This window comes from Cryptomeria japonica, chromosome 7, assembly GCF_030272615.1.
Source record: "Cryptomeria japonica chromosome 7, Sugi_1.0, whole genome shotgun sequence".
NCBI classification, from domain to species: Eukaryota; Viridiplantae; Streptophyta; class Pinopsida; order Cupressales; family Cupressaceae; genus Cryptomeria; species Cryptomeria japonica.
The window spans coordinates 145,230,112-145,250,261 of NC_081411.1; positions in this window are offsets into that span (position 1 = coordinate 145,230,112).

A 20,150-nucleotide genomic window follows, 5' to 3' on the forward strand; every position below is an offset into this window, starting at 1 on the left:
GTGCCACATTGGGATAGTGTTTGTAGGAGAATTTCCACCTTTTGTGGTCTTATCTTGTTGTTATATTCCACCTTCGGTGGGTGATCCACCTCATGTGGAATATTATATTGTTTCTTGTATCTACCACACCTATTTCCTACCTACCCTTGTTTCTTATTGAGCCACATATCATGTTCGTGTGCTCACATATCCATATAGCCTTTCTTATATAAGAAGACTCATATTCATTGTATGTAACGCTTGATGATCTAGTTGATCAGTCTTTTTATCTTGATAGAATATAGTTTATTTCTATCATCTATTTTGTCTCTCTATTGTGCTTTTCATTGAGCTCTTGATCTTGGCAAAATCTCACAAGGGAGCTTAATAGAGCATAGAAATAGCCTCACCATCACCATAGCTATCCCATCCATCAACAATATAGACCCCAATGCCTGTATCCTTCGTAATCTAAGACAAAACCCTAGATCCACACTTTTGCCTACTCCAGCAAACTAACCATAAGATTGAGCCGAGAGAGGGAATGGATGAGGCCAGCTAAATCTTGAAGTAGTCTGCACCATTCACCTCTCGATCGGGATCTCTCTCTTCCTCACTGTCTGCATCTTCCCTTGTAGCCTTAGCCATCCCTGCACCATGCACACACTCTCCCATTGAAAATGTTGATTACTATAAAGATTAAGTTATTAAAAGTTATGTAAAAATATGGACAAGTCATTTCCAATTTTTCTTTTAAAAGATATTTACAATCTACATGATAATATCACAAATCAATATTTTATTTCATCTTTAAATTCTTAATGGTTTAGCTACTATAAGTGTTAGAAAGTGAATATTTGGTACAAAATAATGATTTCAGTGTCTAGCTTAGCCAAAAAGTGTGACCTAGTATAATGGGATCACCCTTAGGAAGCATCGAGAAGATACACTCTTTACCATAGTTGGCATGACCAAATCCTTTTAATTATGACAAAATCAACTTGAACCATGCAAGCAAATCATGAATAGTGGGAAGTGCATCTAGAGAAAGAGAAATTATATCTACTTCAATTTGCAAGATCCTAAACTGATTGACCTTACCATACAACTCAACAAGTTTATCCCAAACCTCTTTAGGTGTCTTATAGTCCTCAATATGAAACAATAGTTTATTAGAAACATGGAGATCTATATGAGTCCTTTCACTTGATCCATTTTGTTTTGATGAAAAATTTGCTCAAATACCTTAGTAAACATAGGTTTGTCTTCATCCATCATTTCCCAAAGGTCCTGAGATTGCAAACAAATGTGACATCTTGAGCTTCCATGTGTGATAATTATGTGGAGTCATAAATTCAATTATTGGTTCTAACATGATTTACAATGAACACAAAAAGACTGATATGCAACTTACAATCCCCAAAATAGATAAAACCAAAATTTTCTATTCCCAAAATCAATTTTTCCAAAGATACTAGATAGAAGCAACAAAAGTAATGAGAAAGCAGTTACAGTGTTCCCATGCAATATTTTAATTAGTAAAAAAGGATAAATTAGAATCTTCCCTTATTTTGGTGGAGTAGTTGCTGCTTAAAAATTGAAAATAAGCTTTGAAAAAAAGGGGGGGCTAGAAATAAGTAGTGACTGCTTATTGAAAAAACTAAAAAAATTGAGATGTGGCTTTGCCATATTTTTTTCCTCTCCTTTTCTTTTGCCTACAAATTTTATTTGCAAGAATATTACTTGATGCCGTCCTAAATGACACAATGTTAGTCTAAGATCAAACAACACAAAACACACAAAGCATTAGCGTTCGTCAATCTAAAACTAAAACATATGAAGGCATTCCAAAAGAGACACTAAAAACATGCTAATGAATCTAACTAAAGAAGTAAAGACAATGAGACATCTCCAACTATCTCTTAGCATGATATTAGCTCCTTCTCCCTTGTTCCTCTCCTCTCCAAGTTCCAAAATAGTGTAGCTCTCAGCAGCTTTTTGCACTATGGATGCTTATGGAGGATTGAGATTGTAGTATAGCTCCAAATATGAAATGAAAAGCTAATTTTATGCTAAAATGATGTATTTTAACCAAAAAGACAAGATTTAGTTATGCTATGCTAAAATGCTCTCTAAAAATGTCTATAGTCTAAATGCTTACAAGTTTTCAGGATCTGGATTATGAAGGAATGGGCTCTATTTATAGGAAAAATGGATGGCCAGGATTGAATGGTTTAATCAAGGGTCAAGCTTGAAAGTTGGGAATCCATGTGCACAATTGACACCAATGAAATGGTGACAAATGTCAACATAGGGTTGGGTTGAAAGAAGAGGTTGGAGGCATTAAAGGCCTGAGAAGACCTCATGGTTATCTAAAGGCTAAGAGTCAAGCCTAAATTAGGATTACCCACTGAATTAAGAATTAATCCAAGGATAAACCTTTGTGCAAATGATTAAGAGATAATCATGGTCAAAGCATTGAAGGCTTGATGAGACCCTTGGGTTGGGTAGAGGTTGAGTCAAAACAAATGTTTTAACCATGTGGGAGGGTTGAATTAACCATTAATGGTTATTGGAGACTTTGGGGATTAAGTGGTTGAAGGTTGGAAGCCTTTAATGGTTTTCAAAGACTTTGAGGAATTAAGTGGTTGAAGGTTGAAAGCCTTTAATGGTTATCAAAGACTTTGAGGATTTAAGTGGTTGAAGGTTGAAAGTCTTTAATGGTTATCAAAGACTTTTAGACTTTGAGAAGTGACTCCATTTTGCTTAGGAATGTGACAATATTTAGGGGATGGATTAGGCTAATTAGGAAGGGGTTAGAAGAATCTAGAAGGGGATTAGATTTTTGCAAGTGGATTTGGTGGGTGAGGAAAGTAGGATTTTATTTAAAATAAAAATTCATTTATTTCAATAAATGTGTGCAAGTTGCATTTGTAGGAAAATGCAAGTGGGGTGAGGATAATGATTTAAATAAATGTTTTATTTAATTTATTTAAAAGAGGAAAAGGGGATTTAATTAAATAAATTGATTTTATTTATTTAATTGATTGGAATTGATTTTAATGAATTAATTAAAATAAATTGGATAATTTATTTAATTAATAGAAGAATGTTTGGGGATGAATTAATTAAATATTAATTTAATTAATTGATGGCTAGTGGATTTTTAATCAAATAAATACGAAATATTCATTTAATTAAAATGGACAGATTTATGTGACTACATTTGCCCCTCTTTGAGACGGTGCAGTTTATCGCATCGTTTCAAAGAAAGAAAAAATTGGTGTGAAGAAAATGCCCCATAAAATGTAAATTTAATGGGTGGTATGCCCCCTCGAGAGATGGGCCGAAAATTTTTGAAAAATCGGGCGATCTCTCGAAAAAGAATGAAAATTGGCAAGGTGTTAGAAGAGAAGAAGTTAGGTATACTGGTGAAAAATAGAAGAAATCGAGGGAAACATGGAGAAAGGGGGGGCTCGGGAAGTTCACGGGGACCACAGCGATGAGCGGGGCGAAGTTACGGTGATGGCGGGGGGTATAAATGGGGTGAAAGGGGTGAAAATAGGATCATTTGTGACCGTGACCATTTGAAAACGAGAGCTCTGATAGTGACATTTGGAGGAGCAAGGAGGAGCTACGATGCCGTTTCTGATCACCGAGCACCGATTTGAGCGAGTCCGCCAGTTCCAGCGCCCAGCCGACTACGGACCAGCGGTACGCAAATTCGAAAACTTCCTTTTCAAGCATTTTTGATAGCTTTTTAGCTGAGTCCAAGTCAAGTCGGAGCAAGAGCGCTGGAACTATGGTTTTAGCACTTTTGCTCCATGAATTAGCGCTATTGTGCCGCAATAGTGCTATTGGAGGCTAGTTTGAGCGCTTTTGTATGTATTAGCGCTAATGTATGCAAGTTTTAGCGCTTTGGTCTAACTAGCGCTATTGTAGGGTTAATTGAGCGCTATTGACGTGTAATAGCGCTATTGTATAGCGGATTTAGCGCTTTTGGTTTTGTAGCGCTATTGTAGATCTGTTTGAGCGCTATTGTTCAGAACTAGCGCTAGTGTAGATGAAATAGCGCTTTTGCCTTAGGATAACGAGATGCCTCAGTTTTGGACAAAATAAATCTCCTGATGCCTAATGATTGATGGATGGTGAGGTGAAGTGGGAGTTGTTTTGAACCATAGCAGCCCGATGAGACTTAGGTCATTTGTTAGGATAAATGCCTGTTGAAGTCTAGGCGGCCATGATTGCTTACCTGTTGAGACCCAAAGATACTTGATCAAAGTATCTGATGATAGTCTAGGTTTAAACTTAAGAAAGTTTGATAACAAAACAACTGATGGTGATTTGATGAATGTCGATGTGCAGGAGGATCTGCGCGTGTTGCAGTTACGCGAGTGCCATCCTGCGACATAGGGGTTGCGGGACCGGTTGACGCAGATAGAGATTGACTGTATAGCAGCTACTGACCTATACGAGGTGATGCACATGTCCGTGATTCGGATGAATCACGGCCTGATCACAGCATTGGCAGAGCGATGGCACAGTGAGACATGTACGTTTCATTTAGCCCAGGGAGAGATGACGGTGACATTGGAGGACGTGTGGCGTATCCTCTGGATTCCGATTCGGGGGGAGCTGGTGACATATGATAGATCCTGGGGGACAGTGTCTTGTCAGAGGATTTTTGAGGAGGACGTATACATCGATGATGGCTCGATTGCATGGGAGGATATAGCGGCACTATATGAGCCCCTTCCAGCAGTTTTGTCAGGGATCATGGGAGGACTTCTGTGTCCAGACAGGCGGTCACATGGATTGGCAGTGGGATGGGGACAGGTGATAGAGATGATGGTGACTAAGGGGACCCGATTTGCCTGGGGGCCGTGCGTGTTAGCGCACATGTATCAGGAGCTACACGAGGTAGTGTATCGGGGGAGAGGGTCTCTTGCAGTGGGCATGACGCTGCTGCATGTGTGGGCATGGGAGCACTTACCAGTGACTCGACCAGTGAGTCTCAGATTCCGAGCCATGGACCAGCCCTATATGTTTATGTATAGTGGCATGATGAGTCAGCCCCACTTGGGGAAGTTAGAGTGGTGGAGGCAAGCATTGGATGACCTAGATGCAGTGATCTGGTGGCCATACTTGGAGTGTGAGCCATGGGAGGATGATGCGGAGGCACTACCTTATTGCTTCATGACCCGATTCCTCATTGGGAGGACCTCTTATCATGTGGAGAGACAGGTACCAGGACGGGTGATGAGGCAGTTTGGACGGCAGCAGGGACTGCCTAGCGGATCAAGGGGGTATGCACGAGTGATCTGAGAGCGGTATGCATGGGGTCCAGTGCTACCATATGATCAGGCACTGGCAGAGTTCCGGACACTGCAGGTGAGGCCATGGGACTTACGACTGAGGGTCATGGATGCAGGTGTGACAGATGAGTATACACAGTATCGGGCGGCGCACCCGATCCTGCGGATATCAGACCCAGCTGAGCCGATCCCATCTTTTGAGGATGAGAGGGGACGAGGACGGAGAGAAGGAGGCTGAGGAGGGGGAGGAGGAGGAGGAGGAGATGGAGGAGGTGGAGGAGGAGGTGAAGGAGGTGGAGGAGGAGGTGGTGGAGGTGGTGGAGGAGGTTTGGGGATGCCGAGACAGCGGAGAGGGAGAGGTGGATTATCTCTTCAGATATCACAAGGTCCTTTGATGCAGGAAGGAGTGCAGCTGAGTGGGAGGGGGATGGAGAGAGAGATCCCGATGGATACAGGTGCAGGAGAGGGTGGTGTAGGGGAGGGTGGTGCAGGGGGTGATACGGGTGTGGCAGCCATGGGGGAGGGAGCTACAGGGGATCTGCGGGATCATATGATAGGTTATTTGCAGACCCGGGTAGAGAGATTAGAGGCGGAGGTAGCAGCTAGGGATGTGCAGCTATTTGCACGTGAGTCAGAGCTGACAGTGGTGCTGCGGGAGAGAGATACGGCGGTGGAGAGATTGGCGGAGCTGCAGGAGAGAGTCCGAGCGGGAGTAGGAGCACAGGGTCCTACAGGGGAGATTATGAGGCAGTTTGGGCGAGCACAGGTTGAGATAGAGTACTGGCGAGGTTTATATGAGTAGGTGGTGCCATTCAGTCAGCGAGCTCTTATTTATACCTAGATGCGGCAGTCGAGATCCGAGCGATCACAGAGGATGCAGAGCAGTGGGGGAGTGATGGGTCCTTTGAGGCGGGATAGATCAAGAGATGCAGGAGGGAGTGGGGGTTCGATGAGGCCTCCACGGAGAGATGGATCAGGTGGGGCTGGTACCAGTGGTGGAGTAGGTAGGGGTGGTGCAGGTACAGCATCTGGCCAGAGCGACATTTGAGAGAGCACCTTTGCATCTATGTATGGTATCTTTGTCTATTTTTTGGACTGTATCTTGGATGGCTCTTGACAGCCGATTTTGTAGACTTCATTGTACTCTGATATATGAGTTGATATATATGAGGGGATCCCATATTGTGATGATATGCATGTGATTATGTATGGTCGTTTATGCATGATGATGATTTATTGCTTAGATGTATATGTATATGGATGCATTTTATGAGATGTTTCTTTTATGCATGATTTTATGATGATTTATGATGTGAGATACTGACAGATGAGTGCAGGTTTATGATGTATTTGTTTTGTGATGTAATGCTTTATGTATGGAATGTTATGATGATATATGCTTATGTTTTGATGTATGAACAGGATTTATGGTAGTTCCTATTGTGATGCAATGATGAGATAATGTTAATGCAATGGTTTGAATGATTGATGTGTATGTATAAATATGCATCTAGATGTGTTTTTAGATGAATGTAACATGGATGAACAAAATGTTAAGTACAAATGTTTATATGATAAAAAAAATGTTAAATGAATGCATACGGATAAACAAATGTAAAGTACAAATGTTTATATATGATGATATGTTTAAATGAATGCATACGGATAAACAAATGTAAAGTACAAATGTTTATATGATGATGTGTTTAAACGAATGCATATGGATAAACAAATGTAAAGTACAAATGTTTATATGATGATGTGTTTAAATGAATGCATACGTAAAAATGAATATATTAGATGGTATGAACCAATGTTTAGTAAACAAATGGATCTAAATTTTTTTTTAAATATGTTTTAAGTAAAAATGATAATATGAGGGTACTATAACTTATTTTTGGAATAACTGCACCTTAATGCAATAATAAAAAAAATGGATAATGAAACGTAATGTGAAATTACTCCTAAAATGTGCCTAAGAAGATATGTTAATAAATGGATGAATGAATGCACCTTTTAACTATAAAGAAATGTATGCAGATGATAAATGAAGACAATAAAATGATAATGGATAATTGATATGAAATGAATGCTTATTAAATGATTTAATACAATCAAAGACAATTGAATCCCATGAATGGATCTAATTATTTATGATTGATGCAATGATGCAAATGATTTTAATGAAAACTAATGTCAACAATGAACTATATGCAATGTTTAAGTTTTTAACATGACATGAATGGATGTAACGCAAGATGCACCTAAATGTAATGATGATATGATCATGAAGAATGCAAGGTTTTTAAGACTTTGCATGATGCATTGATGATGTATTAGAGTACTCGGTCATGATTGTATCCAAGACCAGCTTTTATTAATCATTTTTGCATGTAAAAGCCTACATATGAATGAATGGATGGGTGATATGCAATGGAATGCAAGATATAAACAGATGAGGTGAAATGACGATCCATAGTGCTCTATTTTCATCATTGAGCTTTAAACTGTTGGAAGAGAATACAAGCATCTTGACACAATGATTCAAGATGACCTGAGTATTTCTTTCATGGATTTTTAATATAGCAAGTGAATACAAACGACTTGATATAAGGGTCAAGTCGACCAGAGTATTGCTTGTGGAACAGACAAGGATTATCTCCTTTCATGCATGACTTGGATCGTCCTCCTTGATCTTAGGCTGATCAGATCCTGAGACAAGTACATACCGTACTAAGAAAATAAAACCTTTATCCAATTTGGAGGAAGAGGAATCAAAGGATGAGCATTGTACCTGCAATCAAACAGTATATATACACAAAGAATAAAGAATAAGGATCCTTGGTAATGGTTCATGTCCATATGGTCGAGGTATATGCTGTAGTCAGCAAGCCGTAGTGATCTATGACTACATTTTGCATAAGATCACGTAGCTTAGTGAACTTCCCACGTAGACACCATTAGTACATGCCCCAGAACTTCATCGAAAATAATGCGCAAATGATACAAAACAATGCTGAAAGATTCCGATACAGATAAACAAACAATTGTACTCACAAATCAACCAAGTATTTGATAGCCTAATAGAATTTTCTTGTCAAAGAAAATGTCATCTTGTCTTTGTTTTGGTAAGGAAGGATGCATCCTTGTTTTAAAGACAGTTTGGATTTGTTGATGTTTGATTGTTTTGGTTTGATTGGTAAATGGTCAGTGTGTGAGTAGTTGTCAATGTTTATTTTGTATCTGATCGGATAAATATGTACAAGGGGTTGCCATGTTTTTGTGTGATTTTTGATGGTTTTTTGATGTTTTTGGATTTTGTGGAATGATTTTGAATGTTTGTTTGAATTTTTGTGAGACATTTTTGAATGTTTTTGGTATTTTGAGAGTTATTTTTGAATGTTTTTGATATTTTGTGAGTCATTTTGAATGTGTTTGATATTTTGTGAGTCATTTTTGAATGTTTTTGTCAATGAATCATCAATAATGTAGAATCCACTTCCATCAATAGGTTAAGAGCATTGCCCCCAGTTTTAGACCTGACTATAAAAAAGGTGGGATGCTAAACGCATGGAGTACTTTCTTAATTGCAGATCAAATAACAAGCCATGGTTGGGATGGATGGATGTGTGTGTGCATGAATGTGAGCGCAACGAGCCTGAAAAACACTGGAGCCATTGCCTTTACGAGTGGCGCCTGTTTGCCAGGTTTTCACCATCGTACTTACCCAAGGTGCCACCGGAGTGGTTGTTCACCGTTTGGATGTATGATTTTTCTTGAATTTTTTTGAATGTTTTTGTATTTTTCTTCAGGACATTTTCTGAATGTTTTTGGTATTTTTCTGATATGTAGGGGAGCCTGATGCTCTGTACACCTTAGGTATAAAATCTTTTGAGGTGCATGCTATTGATTGGATCTGCGAGCGGTTCTCCTTCTGAAGTAGCTAACTGATATGCCCCGGACCCGAACACAGCAGTGACAACATATGGGCCCAGCCAGTTTGATTCAAACTTGCCTTGATGTTCTCGGTTTGGTTGGTTGCAAGGATTTTCTCGAAGAACAAGATCACCTACCTCAAATGTACGAGATCTAACTCGGTGATTGTAGTTTCTACTCATGCGCTGCTGATAGGCTTTGAGATGATTGTATGCAGCTTGTCGCTTCTCATCAAGTAACTCTAAGTCCTGCAGACGGGATACTCTATATGCTTCATCATCGATGAGATTGTGCAATGAAACCCGTAAGGATGGTATCTCGACCTCAATAGGTAAGATAGCTTCTGCACCATAGACCAATGAATAAGGAGTTGCACCTGTAGGGGTCCGAATGCTAGTTCGATATGCCCATAGTGCTGGATTTAGTTGAACATGCCAATCACGGTCGGCATCATTGACTGTCTTCTTTAGGATCCTCAATATGTTTTTATTAGATGCTTCGGCCTGACCATTGCCTTGTGGGTAATAGGGAGTGGAAAAGCGGTGTTGAATATGAAATTTCTCGCAAAGTTCACGGACATCCTGATTTTTGAAAGGAAGACCGTTATCTGTGACAATGGACATGGGTACACCATACCGGCAGATGATGTAGTTGAGGATGAATGAGGCAATCTGCTTGCCGGTGACTTGGGTAAGTGGAACAGCTTCAATCCACTTGGTGAAATATTCGGTGGCGGTGATAATGAATTTATGGCCGTTGGATGAAGATGGATGAATCTTACCCACAAGGTCAAGGCCCCATTGACAAAAAGGCCATGGTGTTGTGATTGGTTGCAGTTCCTGTGCTAGTGCATGTATCAGGTCGCCATGAACTTGACATTTCTTTCATTTCCTGACAAAGTAGTAGGAATCCTTTTCCATAGATGGCCAATAGTATCCAGCTCGCATGAGTTTCTTGGCTAGTGACGGACCACTTGAGTGAGTCCTGCAAATTTCTTCATGTACTTCTTCCAAAGCCTTTGTTATCTCATCTTGTTCCAGACATCGAAGGAGAGTACCATCAAGACTGCGTCGGTATAGGGTTTCGGCAATAATGGTATATCGAGCAGTTTGGCGAATGAATGTTTTTCGTTGGTTATTTGATTGGTCAAGAGGAAGGGTGTGATCGCAGAGATAGGTGTAGAACTCACCGTACCATGGGGATTCGGAACCAACAAGGTGACATATCATTTCAGATTCAGGGATATCATAAGCAGGGATCCAAAGCTGTTCTACCAAGAACTCGTAGCGTGTTGAATTCTGCGGAAGATCTAGTAGAGATGCGATAGTAGCCATAGCATCAGCAGCTCGATTCTGATCTCTGGGTATCTTCTCAAAAGTGATAGTAGTGAATGATGTCTTTAGATTGTCCACCATTTGCTTGTATGGCATGAGTTTATCATCCTTGGTCTGATATTCATCTGTTGCTTGTCGAATGACCAGTTGGGAATTGCCATATACTTGCAATTCTTGTAATTTCCATTGTACGGCTAACCTGAGTCCTGTGATCAGGGCCTCATACTCCACTATGTTGTTTGTGCATGGAAATGTGAGCCTGTAAGACTTCGGGATGCTGTCACCTTGAGGTGTGATAAATAGAATGCCTGCCCCCGAGCCGTGCCTAGTGTATGAACCATCAAAATATAAATTTCCATGGTTGTGCGGTTGTGATCATGAATATCTCTTCATCTAGAAAATTGGAAATGAGAGGATGATCACCTATGAGAGGTGCATCAGCCAACTGATCTACAATAACTTGACCTTTGATAGCTTTACGATCTACATACTCGATGTCAAATTCACTTAGAATCATCACCTATTTGGCCAAGCGACCTGTCAATGCTGCTTTGCTGAGTAAGTACTTGAGTGGATCAATCTTTGCAATGAGTTGTACCTTGTGTGTTAACAGATAATGCCTCAGTTTAGTAGCTGCTAAGATTACTGCAAGGCAAGCTTGCTCAATAGGTGTGTAATTGAGTTCATAGCCCACTAGTGTGCGAGAGATGTAGTAAACAACACACTCTTTTCCTTTTGCATTATGTTGTGCCAGTAGTACACCCAATGTTGTACTTGTTGCTGAGATATAGAGTAATAATGGTCTACTTGGATCTGGTGGCATCAGCAATGGTGGATTCATGAGATAGTCTTTAAGCGTTTGAAATGCTTGCTGGCATCGAGCATCCCACTAAAAATGGATGTTCTTGTGTAGCAGGTGTGTGAATGGGTGACACTTATCAGCGAATTGTGCAATGAATCTTCAGATGGATTGAAGCCGTCCTTGTAATGTCCTTAGCTGACTGATGATGGCTTTTACCTTTGCTGGGTCAACCTCAATGCCTTTTCTTGAGACAATGTATCCTAGAAGCTTCCCGGAGGTCACTCCAAAGACACATTTCTTTGGGTTGAGTCAAACATGATATTGTTCCAGTCTATCAAAGATTCTCTCTAATATGTCCAAATGACCTTGTCTAGTGAGTGATTTTACTAATAAGTCATCCACATAATCTTCCATCATAGTATGCATCATGTCATGGAAGATGGTGGTCATTGCTCTTTGATAGGTTGCTCCTGCATTCTTTAGACCGAAAGGCATTACATTCCAACAATATGTGCCCCATGGACATGTGAAGGCTATCTTATGTTGATCCTCTGGTGTGATCTTTATCTGATTGTATCCTGAAAAGCCATCCATGAGTGAAAGCATGGCATGTCCTGCTGTCAGATCCACTATGATGTCGATATTTGGTAGGAGGAAGTCATCCTTAGGACAAGCCTTATTTAGATCTCTGAAGTCAGTACAAATGCGGATGCCCCCTTTTGGTTTACTGACAGGCACAATGTTGGAGATCCAATTTGCATAATCAATTGGCCTAATGAAACCAACATCTAAGAGTTTCTTGAGTTCTGTTTTGACTAGCACTACAATCTGAGGATGCATCTTACGAAGCTTCTACTTGACAGGTTTGGCTCCTTCTGCAATGGTGAGGTGATGCATGACTAAATCAGGATCAAGCCTAGGCATGTCTGCATATGACCATGCAAAGTTGATGTGACGTTGTTGAAAGAACTCTATAAATTTAGGCTGTTCCTCTGGAGTGAGAAGAGATGCTAGATGTATGATATGAGGATTTTCAAGAGTCCCCACATTGTATTCTTTGGTCTCCTCGATGAGAATTGTTGATCATTCCTATTGTGCATTAGCAGGGAGAATGTCAAACCTTTCATCCTCAGGCGCCTCAGAGAGGTTTTCACCGTTGGATACACTCTTTCTTTTTACTTTTGTCGGATCAAACAACGCCACAGTGTGGTTTTCACTGGAAGACCCATTTTTTTAATGTTATATTTTTGCAGCTGAAGGGTTTGGCATCCACCCCGAAGTATGCTGCGCGATTAAGTTCAATGGTGAATCCAGCTTTGTGATCCCCGCTTGGTAGGTTATCCCTTATTTCCAAAAAGTCAATGATAGCCTCATCATTTTGGAAGAGGTCAAGACATGGGGGATTTGGTTGGTTCCATTCGATGAGTTCAGGGTGGATAATGGGCATTACTTCATCGATTAAGTTAAGTGCGGGAGATGTATCAGTGAGGGTTAAGACAGTGTGGTGAAGGTCGTTGATGGTACTCTCCCTGTCAGAATCAGGCATAGGATGAGATGTAGGGTCTATGGAAGATGTTTCCAGCTTAGGTACCCAAGTGGTCTTTATCTGTGCTTCTCCGTAAACAGGAATGTCTTTGCGTGATGGAGGTGGTGATGTGTCTTCCTCATCTGAAGTGTTAAGCTGTACAGAATCAAATTCCCACTCATGTGAGTCGGTCTCTGAATCACTTTCCAGCATCCGATTGCTATACCATACTGGGATGTCGCTGGAGTTGAATACTGCAGCCGTGATTGGTTTATGTACCTTTGAGGTGATCGGTGCTTCCGGAACCGTGATGGGATTTAAAGGTTTTGCCACTGGAAGTATCGACAGTGTTGATTTAGTGGCTTCTGTTGGAACGGCTGGTGCCATAGATGCTGCTACGGGTTCCAATATAGTTGCTGCTATGAATGGTTTTATTGATGTGATGGCTGCCGCGGATGGGATTACTGGTTCGATTGGTGGGATGTTTGGCATTGGTGATGGTTGCAGTGGAGTTGTGAGTCTCGATGGGGCAGTGGGGATAATGCTTGATGGTGCTTTGATTATGAAAGGTGTCCTCTTTGTAGTAGGTGGGCAAAATGGTTTGCTAGGTTTTCCTTTGAATCTGAGTTTAGGAAGGACTTCTTTTTCAAAGCCTAGTCCTGTATTACCTTTGGGCTTGAACTCTGGTAGCAGAGGTTCATGTCGTCCTTGTTTGCAGTATCCCAAAGCACTCTGAAAATCATATCCCATTCTTTGCATAATGAGGAGGCCTTTACCATACTGTTCCGTAGGAAGTGTAACTTGCGGTTTATCAGTGGTGATGGGATCCTTATAGATCCAGTCCGCTAGGTCCTCATCTTGTGTTTCTTCCTCTTGACTCTTTCCAAGGACAAAAGGCGTCAAGGCACATGCGGGCGTGACTATGGGTTTTTGGAGTAACTGCTGTGGTTTACCATGCGTTCTAGGAGAAGTAGGCATTTGTCCCACACAAAAGAGCTGACTCAAGTTGTATTCTCCAGGACCTTCCTCTGCGACTTTCATCTTAAGATTTTCTTGCTTGGGTATAGGAGTGTTTGAACTGGCAAGAGAGGCGGGATTTACATATGATGTGGAGGAAATGGCTTCCCTATTATTAGGAACAGTAATCTCCGGTTGATGGCTGATATTATGGCAAAATGCAAAGGGATTTGCATCGCCCAGGATTGTGATCTCTGTACCATTATGTGGGAACTTGATACATTGATGGTAGGTAGATGGAACGGCTTGCATGGCATGTATCCAAGGTCTCCCTAATAATAGATTATATGGCAGAGGAAGGTCCAGAACCTGACAAATTATGTGCTTTACCACAGGGCCCACTCGGATTGGTAGTACCACAGCTCCTTTGGATGAACGCTCTGCATCATCATAGGCCTTGATGGTGATCTTCTTGCGAGGATCCACTGATTCTATTGCATATCCCAATGCTGTGACCAACTATAGTGTACAAATGTTTAGGCCTGCTCCATTATCTATTAAGACTCGCTTGATCCTGTGTTGGTTGTTAAAGCCTTCAATGTGTAGTGAGGCGTTATGCGGTTGTTGGAAAGAAGAGTTGTCACTTTCGGAAAAAGTGAGACAAGGTGATGACTTTAGATTTCCAACCATGGCTTGAAATTGGTCCGTATTCAGGTTTGCAGGGACTGACGCCTCTTGAAGTGCTTGATCCAAGATTGTTTTATGAGATGGCGATAGGCGCAATAGTTCTAAAATGGATATGAGCGCAGGGGTTTTATCTAATTGTTCCACAAGATTATATTGCTTTGGGATGGAGGTGGTGCCCTGTGGTGCTGCCTTGATGGTGACTTTGCCACGACGTGTAACAACATTGCAATTTGAGGTGGGATTTTTGAAGGTTATAGTTGCAATTTGTTCACTGGCATCATACAGGTGATTTACAGTGTAGTTATATGCAGCCTGCGTATAGTCAGTGGTATCAGTGCCTCGCCGGGAAGTGGAAGGACCCCTTTGATCTTGTGATGGAAGTGGATTTTTGAACATCAGATGATCATTATTTGTTGTTTTTGGGTCATGTCCTTCAATCTCAATTTCTCCTCGATCAATAAGATCCTGAATGAGATCTTTCAATCGGTGACAATTACTTGTCTTGTGTCCTCTTCCTTGATGGAACTCACAGTGTTCAGTATCTCTCCACCATGCTGGTTTGACTTGAGGCTCATAGTTCAATAGCTTAGGTAGAGTGATCAAGTTCTGAGAAATAAGTTGTCGCATCACTGTTTCAATGGGTTCCCCTAAGGGAGTATATGTGCGTTTTTGTTTTTGTGGACGAGGTCTTGGTTCATCATGAGATGTGATGCGACCTTGATTAGGAGGACTATTTGTGTTATTTTGAGGTGGAGGATTTTGTCCTGCAAATCGCACCACAGGTTGTGCATTTTGGATTGTTCGAGCATCCACAACCCCATCGTTGACGATATTCTTATTCTTGTTCCAAAAGTTTGGTTTATCACTATTGAAGCGCGGGCGAGGACCATCTTTTGGTTCATTAAAGATTTTGATGAGTCCTTTTTTGATGAGTGCCCTTTCACATTTTATACCTTTGGTGATCATATCGTTAAAGGAGTCTGTGTCTTTGACATCCAGGTGAAATTCCATTTCTTCGTTTAAGTTGGAAATGAAAATTTCCAGTAGTTCTCGTTCAGGTAACTGAAGAGAATGTTTGCTAGACATTTGGCACCATCGTTGCAGGAATACTGAGAATAATTCACCTGGTTTTTGTTTGGTGTTGCATAGATCAGCCATGGTGATGTCGCGTTCAATATTATAAGAGTAATGAGATAGGAACTTCTGGATGAGTTCCTCAAATGTTCTAATGCCACCTGGTAGTCGGGAAAACCATGATGTGGTTGTTCCTCCCAAGCTTTGGGGAAAGAGGCGCATTAGGTATGTGTCCTCATAAGCCACTTCAAGACAAGTGGAATGAAATTCTCGGACATGATCACGAGGATCTCCCTTTCCTCTATATTTTTCAAATTTTGGTGTTTCGAACCCGCGTGGAAAGGGTGGCATATAAAGATTCCTATCAAAAGGATAGGGACAGATGTCGTTAAGTGAAAATTGATTGGTCTTAACACCACTATGAAGTTGTTGGGCGAGATTCTCGACTTGTTGCCGCAACATCTCCATTTCATTTGGAGGAGGAGGTGGTGGGTTACCTCGAGGAATGTTATATCTGATGTGATCTCTACCCCTTTCCTCCTCATGGCAACTTTGTCTTTCTGATGCTTGTCTTAATTGGGCAAGATCAAAGTCAGAGGGGAGTTTGGCTCCTTCTTGAGCGAGTTTTAAGAAGTGAGCATCTGCATTACTCCTGAGTATTTCGTCAAACAATCTGTTAAAATGAGGGTTATGCTGAACCCTTTCGATTGTTGAAGGAGTGGGAGTACTTGGGTTTTCATCATTTACATTTCCTCCAAGTGCTTCTTGAAATTCATTGAGGTTGTCCTCTTCTTCCTCAATTTCTATTTCTCGTTGCCTTGATCGCGATCGGGTTTGAGCCATTTTCTTTGCAAGTTTGTGTTGAAGTTGATTGAAGATGATGATGAGTTGTTCAATGAAAGATGGATGATTTTGTGTTTTGTGTTGTATGGGGATCTCTAGCACTTTAAGGTAGATGTAACCAAAATTCCTTCTTTGAATTGCTTGTTTGTTTGAGGAGTTTGGATGTGATAAGGTGTAGAGAAATCTGAGATGTGTTACAGATTTTGACTACTTAGTAATGAGAGGATTCACTCATGAACTAGTTTTAACCTGCGTAGATGTGTCTCTTAGGATGAGCTTATCCTAGATGTAGAAACAATCTAAAAGTGATGTGATGTGTTTGATTTCAAGCAATATCTAAAAGAGAACTTGGGACAAGAACCTCTTAATGTTTTGAGAGTTTTGGGATGAATTGATGATGGAATAATGATGTATGAATGAGATGATGGATGTTTTGTTTTCAACTTCAATAAAAACTTTGTGTCACAAATGGAACAAACTCTACCTCTTCCCTTTCAGGCATTGGTGGCACTTCTCGAGTTGTGTTGTAGGTGATACAGATGTTTGGGAAGAAATTGGGATTAATCTTTCTTCCTTGATTTTTGTGATAACTCAGAGCCCTATATTGCATAAAGGCTCTGTAGTTCAATGATTCGGAATCAAATTCGTTTGTTTTGCCTTGAAGGTATAGACGCATGCGATGTAGAAAGACTCTACGTGAGACAAAGATTTGTCTATTGAGATAGAAGAATTTCCTCCTTTTGATCAAAGCCTTTGAGCTTAATGGTCTTCTTTTCAAGGTAATATTCTGATGACGCTTCTTCTTTCGCAAGATGTGAAGAATGGTCATAAAATGTGACTCTTTGTTTGTTTGCACTTTGTTTTTGATGTTTTTGGTTGTTTTTGAGAAATGTTGGATGAATACTTTGTTTTTGGGATTGATTTTCTGACTTTTCTTTGACAAGAAAACAAAGCAAGCACACAAACACAAGAATGTTGCCTCAAAAGGCACAAATGAGTATGGGTCTAGATCAACCCAATTCTTGGACTTGTTTTTGACCCTTCCTTTAGATTTATTTTAAGGTGTATTTCCAAAGCTTGAAGTCGGCTCAATTTGCACTAGGTCTGTAAAACGAACACACTTCAAACACTTTTTATCCCTAAGGTCAAATGGCCAGTTGTGATAAATTTAGCCCACATCTTGATATTTCTTCGACTTTGGTACTACATACTTTATGAATCCCGCCGTGGCAGGTAAGGATGTGATATACTAAGTCTTGCACGAGCATAACAAATAGATGATCCCTATGATGGGGGAGTCACCACTTTTATCAAGCCACAAGTGACTTTTCAAAAAGCTATGTTTCTACTCAAGGAAATATGTATGGTGAGTATCTTGGGAGCAAAACCTTCTATGCTCTTGCACTAAATTATATCTCAAATATCCTCAATCAATAGAACAGGTGGGCTACTACTTAAAAGTTTTTAGTCATGTTCGATGGCTTTGGACATAAGTTCATTCTGCAGTGACTCACTTAAGAGCCTTGTAACTGGTGGTGGGGCCCATTTGTCCTTTCGGCCAGTTACACTGTAGGAACAGCTATACCCAAGGCTACAGCTTTCGCTCTCACCTGATTTCTATAGCGGCTCGAAGGATTTACCGCTCGAGGTCGTTCCCAAGAGTATCGATTCCTTGGCAGGCCTCTCTTAAAAAGATAAAACTTGAGTGTTACTAACACTTTTTCTCTTGCACCTAGGACCACGAAAGCCAAGGGAGAGGATAGTGTGTGTTAGAAGTAGGTCCACTCGACTGACTTTTTGCACAAGTGTGCCAAACACGAAATTCACTTGTTCTTTTTAATCCATCATTGCAAATGTGATCTAACTATTTGGAGATGTTGCTCCAACAGCCATGGTGTTCTTTTTAACTTCAAAAGAAATGTGTTTTGTAATCTAGAATTCGAAAATCCTAGTCAACTTAATGAAAAACACGTTTTTCTTGAAGTAAAATTTGTTTGCAAAAATAAAAAAAAACAAGTGAATTGTTCTTTTTACTTGCCCAAAATTTGAAGTGTGGATTGTTAATTCTTTAGTTTGATGCAAGAAAATGGAATTGTTGATTTTAAGCACCAAATAAAGTGTGTTTCCTAACTTGCAAGAAAACAAATGTTTGAAGTTGTTGTTCTTTTTACCTTGCAATAAAGAAAGATGAATTTTCTTTTAAACACCAAAAAACAAGTTTGAGGTTCATTTTATGCACTCCAAAATGAGATGTGAGGTTTATTTAACTTGTGCAAGAAGGAAAAATGGATTCTTTTTAACCAACTTTTGAAAGAAAGTAAAAAAAGATTTTAAGGCATCTAAACTAACTCTTTCCCTTGCACAAAAAAAAAAATTAGAACCTGCACACAGTCAATGATCAAATATTAGTGTGGGCTTACACAAGCCTAAATTCTGATTTTTGGTTACAAAACGAATTGGACAACACTCTGTCACAATAGCGCTATTCTGCTTTTTTAGACAAAAGCGCTAATTAATACAATAGCACTAGTCTGCGGCGCAGAAGTGCTATTTTACACAGTAGCGCTTAAACAATGGGAAAATCCGAAAGGTCAAAAGCGCTAGAATAGTTTTAATAGCGCTAGAACTGTGACAAAAGCGCCAGAATGGAATCAGTAGCGCTAAAACTTTTTCATTAGCGCTATTATATGGACAATAGCGCTAAAAGAAAATGTTGCAATAGCGCTAGAACGTGTTCAATAGCGCCGAAGCGCGACCTATGTGGCAGTTTCAACAAGCAAAATTGTTAATTTTCAAAAAAAAAGGATCAGAAGGTTGCATGTTCGATTCACGTCGGGTTCACCAAATGATGCCCTCCTAAATGACACAATGTTAGTCTAAGATCAAACAACACAAAACACACAAAGCATTAGCATTCGTCAATCTAAAACTAAAACATATGAAGGCATTCCAAAAGAGACACTAAAAACATGCTAATGAATCTAACTAAAGAAGTAAAGACAATGGGACATCTCCAACTATCTCTTAGCATGATATTAGCTCCTTCTCCCTTGTTCCTCTCCTCTCCAAGTTCCAAAATAGTGTAGCTCTCAGCAGCTTTTTGCACTATGGATGCTTATGGAGGATTGAGATTGTAGTATAGCTCCAAATATGAAATGAAAAGCTAATTTTATGCTAAAATGATGTATTTTAACCAAAAAGACAAGATTTAGTTATGCTATGCTAAAATGCTCTCTAAAAATGTCTATAGTCTAAATGCTTACAAGTTTTCAGGATCTGGATTATGAAGGAATGGGCTCTATTTATAGGAAAAATGGAGCAATGGATGGCCAGAATTGAATGGTTTAATCAAGGGTCAAGCTTGAAAGTTGGGAATCCATGTGCACAATTGACACCAATGAAATGGTGACAAATGTCAACATAGGGTTGGGTTGAAAGAAGAGGTTGGAGGCATTAAAGGCCTGAGAAGACCTCATGGTTATCTAAAGGCTAAGAGTCAAGCCTAAATTAGGATTACCCATTGAATTAGGAATTAATCCAAGGATAAACCTTTGTGCAAATGATTAAGAGATAATCATGGTCAAAGCATTGAAGGCTTGATGAGACCCTTGGGTTGGGTAGAGGTTGAGTCAAAACAAATGTTTTAACCATGTGGGAGGGTTGAATTAACCATTAATGGTTATTGGAGAGTTTGGGGA